The sequence below is a fragment of the Rana temporaria genome, chromosome 1 (genome assembly GCF_905171775.1).
Source record: "Rana temporaria chromosome 1, aRanTem1.1, whole genome shotgun sequence".
NCBI lineage: Eukaryota > Metazoa > Chordata > Amphibia > Anura > Ranidae > Rana > Rana temporaria.
The window spans coordinates 471,030,221-471,043,730 of NC_053489.1; the positions used below are offsets into that span (position 1 = coordinate 471,030,221).

At 44.9% G+C, this 13,510-nt stretch overlaps 1 protein-coding gene across 9 annotated transcripts in view; it reads right to left on the reverse strand.

Moving 5' to 3' along the window:
• The window catches only part of ALPK1 (alpha kinase 1), a 180,089-nt gene that overhangs the window by 145,392 nt on the left and 21,187 nt on the right, over positions 1 to 13,510 (reverse strand). For 6 of the 9 annotated variants that reach the window (XR_005744222.1, XM_040329078.1, XM_040329044.1 and 3 more), the window contains exon 2: positions 3,563 to 3,641. The exons of the other annotated variants lie outside the window; for them this stretch is intronic. The gene's annotated coding sequence lies outside the window, so the exon portion shown is untranslated. The remainder of the gene's footprint in view (positions 1 to 3,562; positions 3,642 to 13,510) is intronic. 9 annotated transcript variants of the gene reach the window in all.

Here is a 13,510-nt window from a genome sequence, read left to right on the forward strand (position 1 = left end):
AATCACTGCTCCTGAAAAAACAACCGTTTTAAAACTTTTTTCCATTGATACATGTCCCCAGGGGCAAGACCCGGGTTCTCAAAGACGTTTTACGACAATAACTTGCATATTGGGCTTTAAAATGAGTACTTTTGAATTTGAACGTTCGAGTCCCATATACGTCAATGGGGTTCTAAATGTTCGCGCGAACGTTCGAAGGTTCTGGTGCAAACCGAACGGGGGGGGGGGTTCGGCTCATCCCTACACTTGAGTAAGAAACATATCAAGGACAATCAGGAGTGCATCTTCAGCCTATGTTAAATGCACATAATATAACAGGATAATAATATTTATAGGTACATTTGATCCAGGGAATATCAGATTGCCTCTTGGGGGGATCAGGAAGGATTTTTTCCCCCACTGGAGCAAACTGAATCATGCTTTATTGGGGTTTTTTGCCTTCCTCTTGATCAACTGTGGGTATTGGATAGATTATATGGGGGTTTTCTTATAGTTTGTGTGTGTGTGTGTGTGTGTGTGTGTTTTTTCCTCTGTTGGTTGAACTGGATGGACTTGTCTTTTTTCAAGCAGATTATCTACAGTATGTAACTACTGTCGCAGTGCGAAGCAGGGAAAGCCTCCTTCTTGCACAGTCTACATTATGCAAAATAACTCAATAGAGCTTGACACCCCAAATGACTACATGAGGTGGATGGACATGGGACCAGATGCTCCATAGCTGGAGAATCCAAAAGGTTTGCCGGTTAGTTATCCAACCAGCCAGCCTCCTGCCAAAATGATAAGACTGTCCCTTTTATAGTATCAGACAAGGCAGAGGGATTGTATTATTTAAGATTATTTTGCACAGCAAAACCGTATTCTTACTCATCAGGAACTAACTTTGTGTGCACTTATCCCCTATAATATTGAAACTAGTAAGATGAGAAAGTTAGCTTTCCTAAAAGTACCTTATTTCTAGAAAGATTATTGTGAAAGGTGCAGAGCAGCAGATGTCAAGCTATTGCTTCATACTGAAGTTTCCCAATTTGCATCATCAAGTCATAAACTGCCCTCTAGTGGTCATTTCACAGTTGTGCACATCCCAAGCTTGTGTACTGTGACATACTGTAAAGATGTACAATATTTGTCCAGTATACACAGCACTCAAAAACAATACAAATTATTGTTATGATTTCTTACTTGATCCTAATAAAATTCTAATTTTTTAAAAATTACTATTCATCTAAAAATGTAAAAAGGGAAATATAATTAAAATGATGGCCGAAAGCACCTCATTTGTTGTCATGGTACATATGCAATAATGTTATAAATAGCCTAAACTTACTTATAACTACCAGCAGTTTAATGTTTAGACGTTAGTGTTTAGTGTAATGCCGCGTACATGCGACCATTTTTAATGTTCTAGAAAAAACAACGTTTTTTTCTACGCGATTCTTGTCAAGCCTGCCTTGCCTACACACGATTGTGAAAAGAAAATACTTGAGCAAAGCGCGGTGACGTACAATACGTACAACGGCACTATAAAGGGGAAGTACCATTCGGATGGCACCACCCTTGGGGCTGCTTTTGCTGATTTTGCGTTAGTAAAAGTTTGAGAGACGATTCGCTCTTTTCAGTCTTCGTGCTTTTCAGTCTGTTACAGCGTGACAAATATGCTATCGCCATTACGAACGCTAGTTTTACCATAACGAGTGCTCCAGTCTTATGACTTGCTTCTGAGCATGCGTGTTTTTTTCACGTTGTTAAAGCCTACACACGACCGTTTTTCACGACGTGAAAAACCACAACGTGAAGAACAACGCGGAAAAAAAAAGAGCATGTTCTATATTTTTAATGCCCATTTTTCACATCATGAAAAATGCTCTGGAGCCCACACACGGTCGTTTTTAATGACATTTAAAAAAAAAAACATTTTTCATGTCATGAAAAACGGTCGTGTGTGTACGTGGCATATAGCCCCTTTCACACCTGCGATCTCAAAGCTGCAAGATTTTGCCGTGATTTTGACGACTGTGGATCTGACTTTGACCTGGGACTTGAAGGACAACTTCAATGACCAGGGATCTGACTTTGATCCCTGAGGTAACAGGCACTGTCTGCTTGGTATGAATCATTAGATGGGAACTCCACGCCAATTTTTTTTTAAATGCCATGGGTTTACCCTCTAAGAGCATACCAGGCCCTTCAGTCTGGTATGGATTTTAAGGGGAACCCCCAAGCCAAAAAAACAGCATTGGGGGTCCCCCAAAAAAACATACCAGACCCTTATCTGAGCACGCAGCCCGGCCGGTCAGGAAAGGGGGTGGGCGTGAGCAAGTACCCCCCCTCCTGAACCGTACCAGGCCTCATGCCCTCAACATGGGGACAAGGTGCTTTGGGGTGGGGGGGCGCAAAAGCCCCCACTGCCCCAAAGCACCCACCCCCCCATGTTGAGGGCATGACGCCTGGTACGGTTCAGGAGGGGGGGTGCTTGCTCGTCCCCGCCCCCTTTCCTAACCGGCCGGGCTGCATGCTCGGATAAGGGTCTGGTATGGATTTAAGGGGACCCCCATGCAATTTTTTCAGCGTGGGGGTTCCCCTTAAAAACCATACCAGACTGAAGGGCCTGGTATGCTCCTGGAGGGGGAACCCATGCCTTTTTTTTTTTTTTTATTGCTGTGGAGTTACCCTTTAAGATCAGAGCACAAGTCGCATGCCAAAGTCAGATCCGTTAATACGGGATCCGAATTCAGAAAAAAAGTAGTTCAAGGACTACTTTGAAGTCGGCACGACTTAAAGTCGTGCTAATATGAATGGTAGTCATTGAAAATCATGGAGAATGGCTTGTCATGCGATTTTGCAGTCCCAAATCGTAAGGCAAGTGTGAAAGGGGCCTAAATGTAAACATCCTTATCCAGGATATTTTGGGCTAAAACTGGGCCAAACACAAAAGGCACGGGTCAGCGTCAGGCATACTACATTTCATACAGTTATGTAAAGCCATTTTGAAAGACTTCGAGCCGGTTCACACTGGGGCGACTCGTTAGGCGACTCAGCCGCTTGACAAGTCGCTTCCCATTCTATTCAATAGAACCGTTCTAATAGGAGCGACGCAAGTCGCTCCGACTTAAAAAAAGGTTCTTGTACGACTTTTGGGGCGACTCAGGGCGACTTGCATTGACTTCTATACAGAAGTCATTTGACAAGTCGCCTCTGAAGTCGTCTTCAGGACGCCTTGCCGAGTCGCCCCCGAAGTCGTGCCGCCCCAGTGTGAACCGGCCCCTTCATGAAGAGAAGTACTGTACATATAAAATATTTATATTGTCATCCCTCTGTCAGAGGCAGTTTATCTGTAAATACTGCTCACTGGAAAAGGTTTATTATGATTTTCGCTTCGTGGAAATGAATGCTAACCATGCTGTAAGACCTGTTTGTCTTGGAGATTAGTCTAGAAAGGGTCTTAAAAATACATTATCCATGGTCACACAGATTTTTTTTTTTTTTTATGATTTTGAATTATGTTTGTGCAGTTTTGTTGAGTCTGTTACAATGTATTGGTAAAGCTTTTGCTATGGTTTGTTACCTGGCTGGCGAATGAGTACATGTGATCTCTGTGGTCTAATTATTTGAAAATAATTCTGTCCTCCTCATAGACGTTCTTCCTGTGGAAAGAAGATGAGTAGTAGGGGTAAGTGTGTATACCGGGAGATGATGCAGAAAGAGATATGCTGTGTGTACACTTTTTGATTTAAAAAATAAAATAGAAAAAGTGCAGCGCAAAACTCAAATATATAAATGATACTGGTATACTCAAACACCAATACCATAAGTGTGAATATGAATATGCAAAAAAAAAAAAAAAAATATATTAAAAATTAAATACAATTCAAACAAACAGTCCAAAAGTCCATAAGTGTCAGAAGATGAGTGAATTAAACGAAAATAAATCTCCACCACGTGACAATCCACCAAAATTTTGAAGTGATCCCTCCACCGTTGTAGATGGCTACTCTCACCTTCATATATGGACCACTGAGTTAACAGATGGTCAATAAAGCAAATCAAATAGGCAGGTCATGAACAGGAACCAGGCTGATGTATTAGATCCTCATAAGACAACCAAACCGCAAAGGACAGGTGCATGTAAAGAGATAATCACAGACTAAGTGCTCACTGTTGCAATGTGTGGATTTATTCTTTAAAAGAAGCAAAAGTCAGGCTACTCACATTTGGCCAGACAAAAAACGGCATGAAGTAACAATCTTGTCCGGTGGTTTAGGAGCCTGAAACATCACGTCGCTCATCTGCTGTTCATTCCTAAAGATTGTTACTTCATGCCGTTTTTTGTCTGGCCAAATGTGAGTAGCCTGACTTTTGCTTCTTTTAAAGAATAAATCCACACATTGCAACAGTGAGCACTTAGTCTGTGATTATCTCTTTACATGCACCTGTCCTTTGCGGTTTGGTTGTCTTATGAGGATCTAATACATCAGCCTGGTTCCTGTTCATGACCTGCCTATTTGATTTGCTTTATTGACCATCTGTTAACTCAGTGGTCCATATATGAAGGTGAGAGTAGCCATCTACAACGGTGGAGGGATCACTTCAAAATTTTGGTGGATTGTCACGTGGTGGAGATTTATTTTCGTTTAATTCACTCATCTTCTGACACTTATGGACTTTTGGACTGTTTGTTTGAATTGTATTTAATTTTTAATATATTTTTTTTTTTTTTTGCATATTCATATTCACACTTATGGTATTGGTGTTTGAGTATACCAGTATCATTTATATATTTGAGTTTTGCGCTGCACTTTTTCTATTTTATTTTTTACTTGCTTAGGATTTTTGCGAATTTCCCTTAGTGTTCAGCTGGCATTACCAGTGATCTGAACCCTGGGGGTCTGTATCACATAAATACACTTTTAATATCATAATTTTTTGATCTATATATTTGCGCTGATTGCACCCTGTTTTTTATATATTTTTGCACTTTTTGATTTAAACCTTAAAATACAGTAATATGTATTTTTGGGCCTGGAATCTCACTCTTGTTTTATGATCGTTAAAGTCAAAGTTTTGTTTTGAAGCACAAACTTTAAACTTTTTATCATCTGCCTGTCCTCCCTTATAGATGTGTTTCATATGATTTTTGGGGAGTTGATGCGGACTACTGGGGGTAGGGAGGGCTGACATACTGTACATCCTCAGGGTGCAGGGTATTGGGCATGGTGGGTGATGAACAAGAAAGAAAGATGGGCGCCAGTCACTTTTATGCTTTAAACAAGAGAGAGGAGTTTATTTCTCAAACAGGAAAAATGTGCGAGAGAGGGGATAGGGCACAGGACACCCTTAATAACGATCAGCAACAGGCAGATTGGCAGACTCCTTAGACAAGAATAGGTGGCATTAGGCAGACAGCAGTACAGAGAAAAAAAGAGCCTCTAAGCTAGGGGTGTCCAAACTTTTATCAAAGAGGGCCAGATTTGATGAAGTGAACATGTGTGAGGGCCGACCATTTTGCCTGACATTCTCTGAACCATTAAAATCCAGTCTAAGTGTGTTCGTCTGAGCAATAATGCACCACCCAACAAGAATTCTGCTGCCTTTGTGGCTGTGTGTGGTGAAGAGATGAGCTCAGGCGTGTTATTTGGATATACCGTATTTATTGGCGTATAACACGCACTTTCACTTTAAGAGGGAAGATTTAGGGAAAAAATCTTAGATTTTAAATAAAGTGTAAACAGTGTAAAAAGTGTAAATAAACTGTGAAGCAAAATAAGGGTCAGTGCCTATCAATGCAGCCTTTACAAGTGCCATAAATGCAGCACCCTCCTTGCCCTGAATGCAGCACTCCCCCTTGTCCTGAATGCAGCACCCCCCTCGTTGTCCTGAATGCAGCACCCCCCTCGTTGTCCTGAATGCAGCACCCCCCTCGTTGTCCTGAATGCAGCACCCCCCTCGTTGTCCTGAATGCAGCCACCCCCCTCGTTGTCCTGAATGCAGCCACCCCCCTCGTTGTCCTGAATGCAGCCACCCCCCTCGTTGTCCTGAATGCAGCCACCCCTGTTGTCCTGAATGCAGCCACCCCCGTTGTCCTGAATGCAGCCACCCCCGTTGCCCTGAATGCAGCATCCCCATTGCCATCAGTGCAGCCTGATTCATGCACATCTGCAGTCTTGGAGGAGATGGGGAAGGGGTGGGACGAGCATCGACAGACCTACAGGAGAAACTCCTGTTTTCTCGGCGGCCTCTTTAATTGAAAGTCCCGTCTCCTGTGATGGACAGGACAGTCGTGCAATGGCAGCGCAGGAGATGGGACTTCCTTTTACAGAGGTCCCCCTGTAAACAGGAAATACTCCTGTAGGGCACTCGTCCCGTCCCCTCCAAGTCCAGCTAGCATGTACATCTTTTGTGGCCCCCGGCGCTTAGGGATTCATTGGGGGCCACAAAAGATATAGATGTGTAGCGCTACCCCCTCAGGAGCCGCTGATTGTTTTGGGATCGGCGTATTAAGTTACCTCTATGTGTTGTCTAGGGGTGAAGGTAGTGAGTAGAGCAATAAGCGAATGTCCAATTCGTAGATAAGGTTTTCTGAATTTTATTTCTTGGCCCAACACGACCAACATCAACTTGAGGTAGACAGAAAAGGTTGATGAAGTAAAGAACTTTGCGGTATCAGGCTTTGGATAGAAGGAAAGCAGTCCTGCTTTCTGCAGTAACACAGTTCGTCGCCACTCCAGCCAGAGTGGGTGAAGTTCCCCCGGACAGACCCCTGCCACAGGCCTGGCAGCCAGAGCATCACTTTAAGGTTTCTGGGAGGAACAGGCCTCTGCCACAGGCCTGGCTCTGATCGGATTAAGATGCCAGATGAGGCCTCTGCCACAGGCTCAATGCTGGCAATGTGAACAGCAGAGCGAATCTTCCCAACAAGTCACGTTAGGGTCACCGTCTGACAGTTTCAGCGTACCTGTCAGTAACCAGTCACCAGATCCCCGATGGTTTGTTCAAGCCCTTTTGGATAACCTGCCTCTGGGTTTCCTCAAGCCGATCCCCCACCGAACAGCATACAGCCTGGGATCTCCTCAGTAGAAGGATGACCCAGTCAGTCACTGGAGCCCCTTTGTGACATCAGTGGCTCCAGGCCAGAAGGGCCCAGAGTCAGGAACTCCACGTAGCGCGCGACCACAGGCCAGGTGGGCCATAGTGGCGGGGCCCGTAATGTGCGCACACCCTAAAGGTGGGTGCCGCACCTGGAACCAAGAACCGGCGAAGAACCCAGAACAACGGCCTCCGCCACAGAAATACTCCCTCCCAGCATGCACAGCGAGGCTCAACTCCTCTCATTGGCTGCTGAGAAGAAGCGGCTCCGCCTGGACCCCTCTGGCACCACCTGACCCAGAGAGCAATCCAGATTTGGCGACAGCCAAATTTAACATAATCAAGAATGAGAGCAACTTACCTCTCTCATTCTCCCACTAACTTTAGCGTAGTGCCCTTTCTGAAAGTAAAGGGGGGCGCTACATATGTCAAAATGACCAGGCGGGCTGTCCGAAAACCGGAACGGGGGCCGCGATTGGCCCGTGGGCCGGACTTTGGACATGCCTGCTCTAAGCTAAACCAGCACATCTGTACTTTGTGGGACAGGCTGTCTCCTCTAGTAACTGAACTTTACTCGCAGCTTCATACACAGATTATCTTGGATGAGTTCCCTCTTAAAGTCCTCCCAGCCACTTCATAGTCTTCAACTCATGAAGAGTCCCCTCTTGTGCTTCCTTAGAACTCCACCCCTCTCAGAATCGTTTTCGGGTCTTTGACAGGCTTTCCTCAACAGGAACATTGAACACCAGGATAGGCCTCGGATAGGCCCAGCAGCCAGGAACATTCACCCAGGCCGCAGCCCTGGGCAGGAACACTAGGATCACCTGACTTCTTTCCATTAAATAGCTTTTTCCAGCATGCATAGCAGCAAATATGATTGGCTGAGAAAAGTATGTTTATCCATAAATTGAATGTACTGTAGCTCATCATACTAATGTCAATGGCAACAGTGCCACCTACTGACAAAAAGGAGAAGCCACAACTGAATAAAATTTGAACAGAAGTCATTTGACCATTAAACTCTACAAATTAGCCAGGCTGACTACCACCCAGCATAACTAAAAATTTACCTGTAGCCCTATTCTAGGATGAGCAGGCTACACGTAGACACTGTGGTACTGCTTCTATGAATGAAGGAGGTTGGCGGAAAGGGCAGATATAGTTGGGCTACCTCAGTTCTAAATAACCCCTGCACCAGAAGATTACAGCGCTGGGGGTGGGGGAATTGGAAGAGGATGATTTTAATAAATCCAGGAGACAGCAGCAGAAGGGACACATCCTACTGATTCCCATCCACACAAGCACTGTACTGGCCAAATTTTGGTCCATGTGTACCCACCTTTAGAATTTAAAATGCACATAGTTGTCTTGCTCACTGTAGGTTTATTTTATGTAAGGTATTCAAAAGCAAACACAAATCAACAGAGAAGCCTAAGACCCGGTTCACACTGGGGCGACACGACAGGCGGCTCAGCCGCCTGACGTGTCGCGTCCCATGCAATGCTATGGAACCGTTCTAATAGGAGCGACGCAAGTCGCTCTGACTTAGAAAAAAGGTTCCTGTAGTATTTGGGGGGCGGCTCGGGGCGATCTGCATTGACTTCTATACAGAAGTCGTTTTGCGAATTGCCTCTGAAGTCGTCCTCAGGACGACTTGCAGAGTCGCCCCCGAAGTCGTGCCGCCTATGTGTGAACCGACTCTTAGAAAAGATGAATTCCTTCCACTAACCACAGGTGTTAGGCAGGGCCAGCCCAAATCAGAGGCATCATCAATAGGTGCTGAGCTACGGGAGGGGGTGGGGGGGGGGGGTCAGCATGGGCTGGAAATTGTCCTGCCTCTGTTTTGCCCAGCTCTCTCCTGCCCACTGTCCTGTAGATTGCACTGGGAGATTGCAGCTTGTACTCGTCGTTAAATGCGACAGTCTGCTCTGCTGCAAGTGTGACAGTTCTTGTTGGACAGATGATTAAAATGAGCATCTTGTACATATATACATATAGATAAATAGACGTAAATATAACTCTGTGTATATATATTGTACAGTAATACTATCTGTCATAGATGCTTATCGCACAAGCAACTTAAAAAAAGAGTGTAGAATTCTGACCACTGCACATCAAGGGAAACCAACCATATCAACCATGTACTGTATATTATAGTAGGAGAAGATTGGGTTATTCCCTAGGTTACGGTAAGAGGAGATAGTAAGAGTAGGGGGGTAATCACTATATAAAGGGTTACAAAGTAAGAGGCCACCCCAGTAACAATATGTATTGTCCCCTTGACAGCTCGGGCCCTGTACTGCACGTATTTAGGAATAAAAGCTGCAATTGTAGCTTTCTTTATATGTGCATCACAGGACACAGAGCAAATTTAGCAATGCATACTCACAGGGTTATGCACCAACTACATGTGATTGAACACTGGCAAGAATAGACAAGAAGTCCCCTCCTAGGCATAACCCTTCCCCGGTAGGAAAGGCTTTAGTTTTCTTGCCAACGTTTGAAGGTGATGGTCACTGATGTGCAGTTCTCTGCATGTTTTTACCAGATTCTCCACCAGGGATCAGGAGACTGGTCTTGTTCTCATCCATTCATACAGGTACCCTGCTCAGAAGAAAGGTACCTGGACCCCATACTGGATGAAAAAGAAGCAACATACCAGGCGCCTCCCTGAAGACGTTCAACATAACGAAACATACGTCGGAGGCGGTACCCGGTCACGTGACGTGCCCCCCCGCTCGTGGAGCTGTTAGCTGGTAAACGCGAGGCTGTGCTACGGCAGTAGCATTGAGACTGGACGACCCACCAAGTATTCGTACCGCAATTTAGCGGTGACACGTCTGCAGCCCCAGTGCCGGGTAGGCACTTATACAGTAAGAGGCCATCTTGGCTTTTTGATTTTTCTGTCCCGTTTTAAACAAGTTTTTATTAAATCAGGATTACACTATTGGCTTTTCCATTGGCTTTTTTGCATATCCCATTTTGGAATCCCTGGTGATGAGGCTATGATCTTTCCCTGTCGGCATGTGTGCAGGCACAATCCTGCATAAGCTGGATTGTGGTGGTGGCATTTTCCTTTTTCACTAAAGCAAGATACAGCAAATTAAGAAGATTTATTATTATTATCACTAATTTGTGACACTTCACTTGATACAATATTGGGACTTGATGTAATTGGTTACTTTATGACACATTTTATGCATTTATATATATATTTTTTATTTATATTTGTATTAATATTAAGTTTTTCACATTGTTACATTGTCTGGTGTTTTCTAGGAAGGGTTCTGTAGGTCCAGGGCAGAGATTTTTACCCTGATGGCCAGGTGCTCCTACCCCTTACTTGGTAGTGATTCTAAGGCTGGGAGGTGTAGTGTGCTGCTTGGTGTTCACAAAGGGCGTGGAAGGGTGTCAGCATTCATCCTTGGAAATTAGTCTCCACTATACTTGCATTTTAATGCACATTTATTGAGGGGAAGCCGAGCTTTGCCTTCCCGACACTGTTCCCGGGTTGCCCTTGAGACACACTGTGAAGCAGTGCTAAAGGGGCAGCCTGAAATATTTGGCGCCAGGCTGCAAGAGCAATATGTTCCCTGTTTCTTCTGAGACTGCCTGCGTTGTACACACGTGCGGCACCTCTGAATAAAGGGATGAGTGGGGGTGGAGACTGCTGGTGGCTGCTATTTTTTGTTCAGTCATTGTAGTTAATCATTTTAAAGCAGTATATTAACAAAAGGAAGGAAAACAACCCTGTGACAGATTGTTACCAAATCAAAAATGAATGTGGTTAGCAAACGACACATTCAGGCGAAAATAAGAGGTATTTCTGTTGATTGCGTAGCAAAAGATGTACAAAAATTTATGAAATCGTCCATACAAAGAAAAAGAGAAGTGTATACCAAGAAAACTGATGATTGCTCAAGGTGGACTGACATTTACCATATAAACAGACCATCCCAACTTAAAAGGCCTGGTTTACAGAGTTGTGCAAGCAGTCAGCGTAGTTAAAATATAATATTGTGGCACAAGTAAAAGTAAGGAGAATAATGGCTCCCACCCAGTGCAGATCCTGACCTCCCTGGGGCCCTAAGCAAAATGACATGTCACATTAAAGTTAAGAAGCGGCGGGGGGGGGGGGGGGGAAGCTGCCGACAGTGACATGTAACGTTAAAGATTAAAGTTGAGAAGCGGGGGGAGGGGGTGTTCTGCTGTCGGAAATGACATCTTACATTAAAGTGCTGACTTCTTACCTCTTCTCCCATGCAGCCAGCAAGATGAGAAGCGGGGTGAAGGGCCAAAAATTACTTCTCACCAGGCCTCTAGTAATTTGGGGGCCCCTCCGCAGCTCTGTGGGGCCCTAAGCGGCTTGCATAGTGAGCCTATAGGGCGGATCGGTCCTGCTCCCACCACTTCCCTTGTGATGGTCAGAGGTGGCTGGGCAGCATAGCAGCAGTGGCAGCAAAAACAGGCACACTTGGCCACACTCAGCAGCATTTGCAGAGGACTGAACAAAGCTGACAAACTACAGCCAGCTTAAAGTGGATGCAAACCCTCCATACACCCAGTGAAGTGAACAGCCTCAGATAATACACAGAGATAAAACAAATATCCATACATAAGTTTTACATGTATATATGCTGTCTTCACCTTTACTGTATATACTGTTTTGAAAGTGCACATCCTATTAGAATTTTCTCTTCCTGTTTCACCTGTGGGTGTGGATTCTTGCTATACATTGTAAGACAGCTGATTGGAGGAAATGCACACACCCCCTCCCCACACATGCAGCACTTGCCTGTAAATAGTTTAGATTTGTCCTAATCTTTTTATAGCTCCCTCCCTGACACACACTTCAGGCTCCCATCTCAGAGACCTTGTCAGAAGTTATCAGGCTGATAACAGAAGAACGAGCAGGAGACAGCTACGGGACATAGTGCTTTGAAGAGAGATAAGAAAACTCTGCAGATATATGTGCCCTGGCTAAAATTTCATGTGTAGCAGGTACTTCTCCAGACTGATCTAATCTATTAGGGGATAGCTGTCTGCTGCAGCATTGTGGGCTTTTTCACCCCCCCTTCTCTCTTCACACACAGACTCTCAGAACTGCTTGTTTGTAAACTCCCTATTGGATGTTGTCTGTAAACTCCCTATTGGAAGAGCCTGAGCCAATCATCAGACAGCAGCAAAGGACAGTGGGGGAGGAGATAAAAAGCCAGAGGAACTAGGCCAGAGCCTCTTTTTGCCTGCACCCCATCAGGAGAGCATCCCCTGCACTCTATGTGTGTGTGTGGAATTGTGGCCTATCAAGGGGCACACAGCCTGCAACTCCAGCCCAAAGGAACAGATTGTTCATGCAGCTCCAGCCCAAAGGAACAGACTGTCCATGCTAAAGAAGGACACCCTGCAACAGCAAGGACTGAATGCCACTGCGACACACCTGCATCTAAGATCGATCGATCGCTCAGGAGAGGACCGCTGACTGTGTACAGGATTTGGTAAGGGGGCTTTGCCCAGGAACCTTTAATGCTTTTCATAGAATACCACATCCAAATATTGTCCACAGAGCTCCTACATTGCCGGTAAAGATAAAAAAAAACGCAAAGCTTTGCCTCCAGGACATTTCCACGGATGCTCTTAAATGGGACACACCACGGGTATTGAGATCATTTCACTGGGTGTGTACTAGAAGCATCGTAGGCCGGCCTGGGGTTCCCCTTTAGCCACAGCATCCCACACACACCAAAAGTTATTGGGGAGTCTATGTACATATTGTTACATATTGCTTTCGTTGTTTGCATAGTGTTCCTGACTGTTTTCTTTAAACTGTTTCAACCAAGTCCTGGTTACTTACACATGTTCTGGCTGACCAATGTTAACCTGAATTTTACTTTTCTTCAAGTACACTACAAGAAGAACTGTATTGTGCATTCCTGCCGAGTTATTCCATTAATCACATTGCTAGGTGTGCCAGAGGGGCTTATATTAAATAATACTAGAAAATTAGCCAATGGACTTTTAAGGTTCCTTTTAAGGTAAGATTACAAGTACATTTCTAGAGTTTAAACAGCAAGTTTTTTATTTACATATATCACATAAAATCAACCCATACATTATTCACCGGCACGATTTCGGGGGCGACTCTGCAAGTCGTCCTGAGGACGACTTCAGAGGCGATTTGCAAAACGACCCGAGCCGCCCCCGAAGTCGTACAGGAACCTTTTTCTAAGTCGGGAGCGACTTGCGTCGCTCCTATTAGAACGGTTCCATTGCATCGAATGGGACGCGACACGTCAGGCGTCTGAGCCGCCTGTCGTGTCGCCCCAGTGTGAACCGGGTCTTATAATTAAACAATGTATGCAGCCTCTTGGCGGGTGGGCTTTAATGCCAAGAAGCCGCATACATGCGACCCTATGTAAACATGCAGTACTTC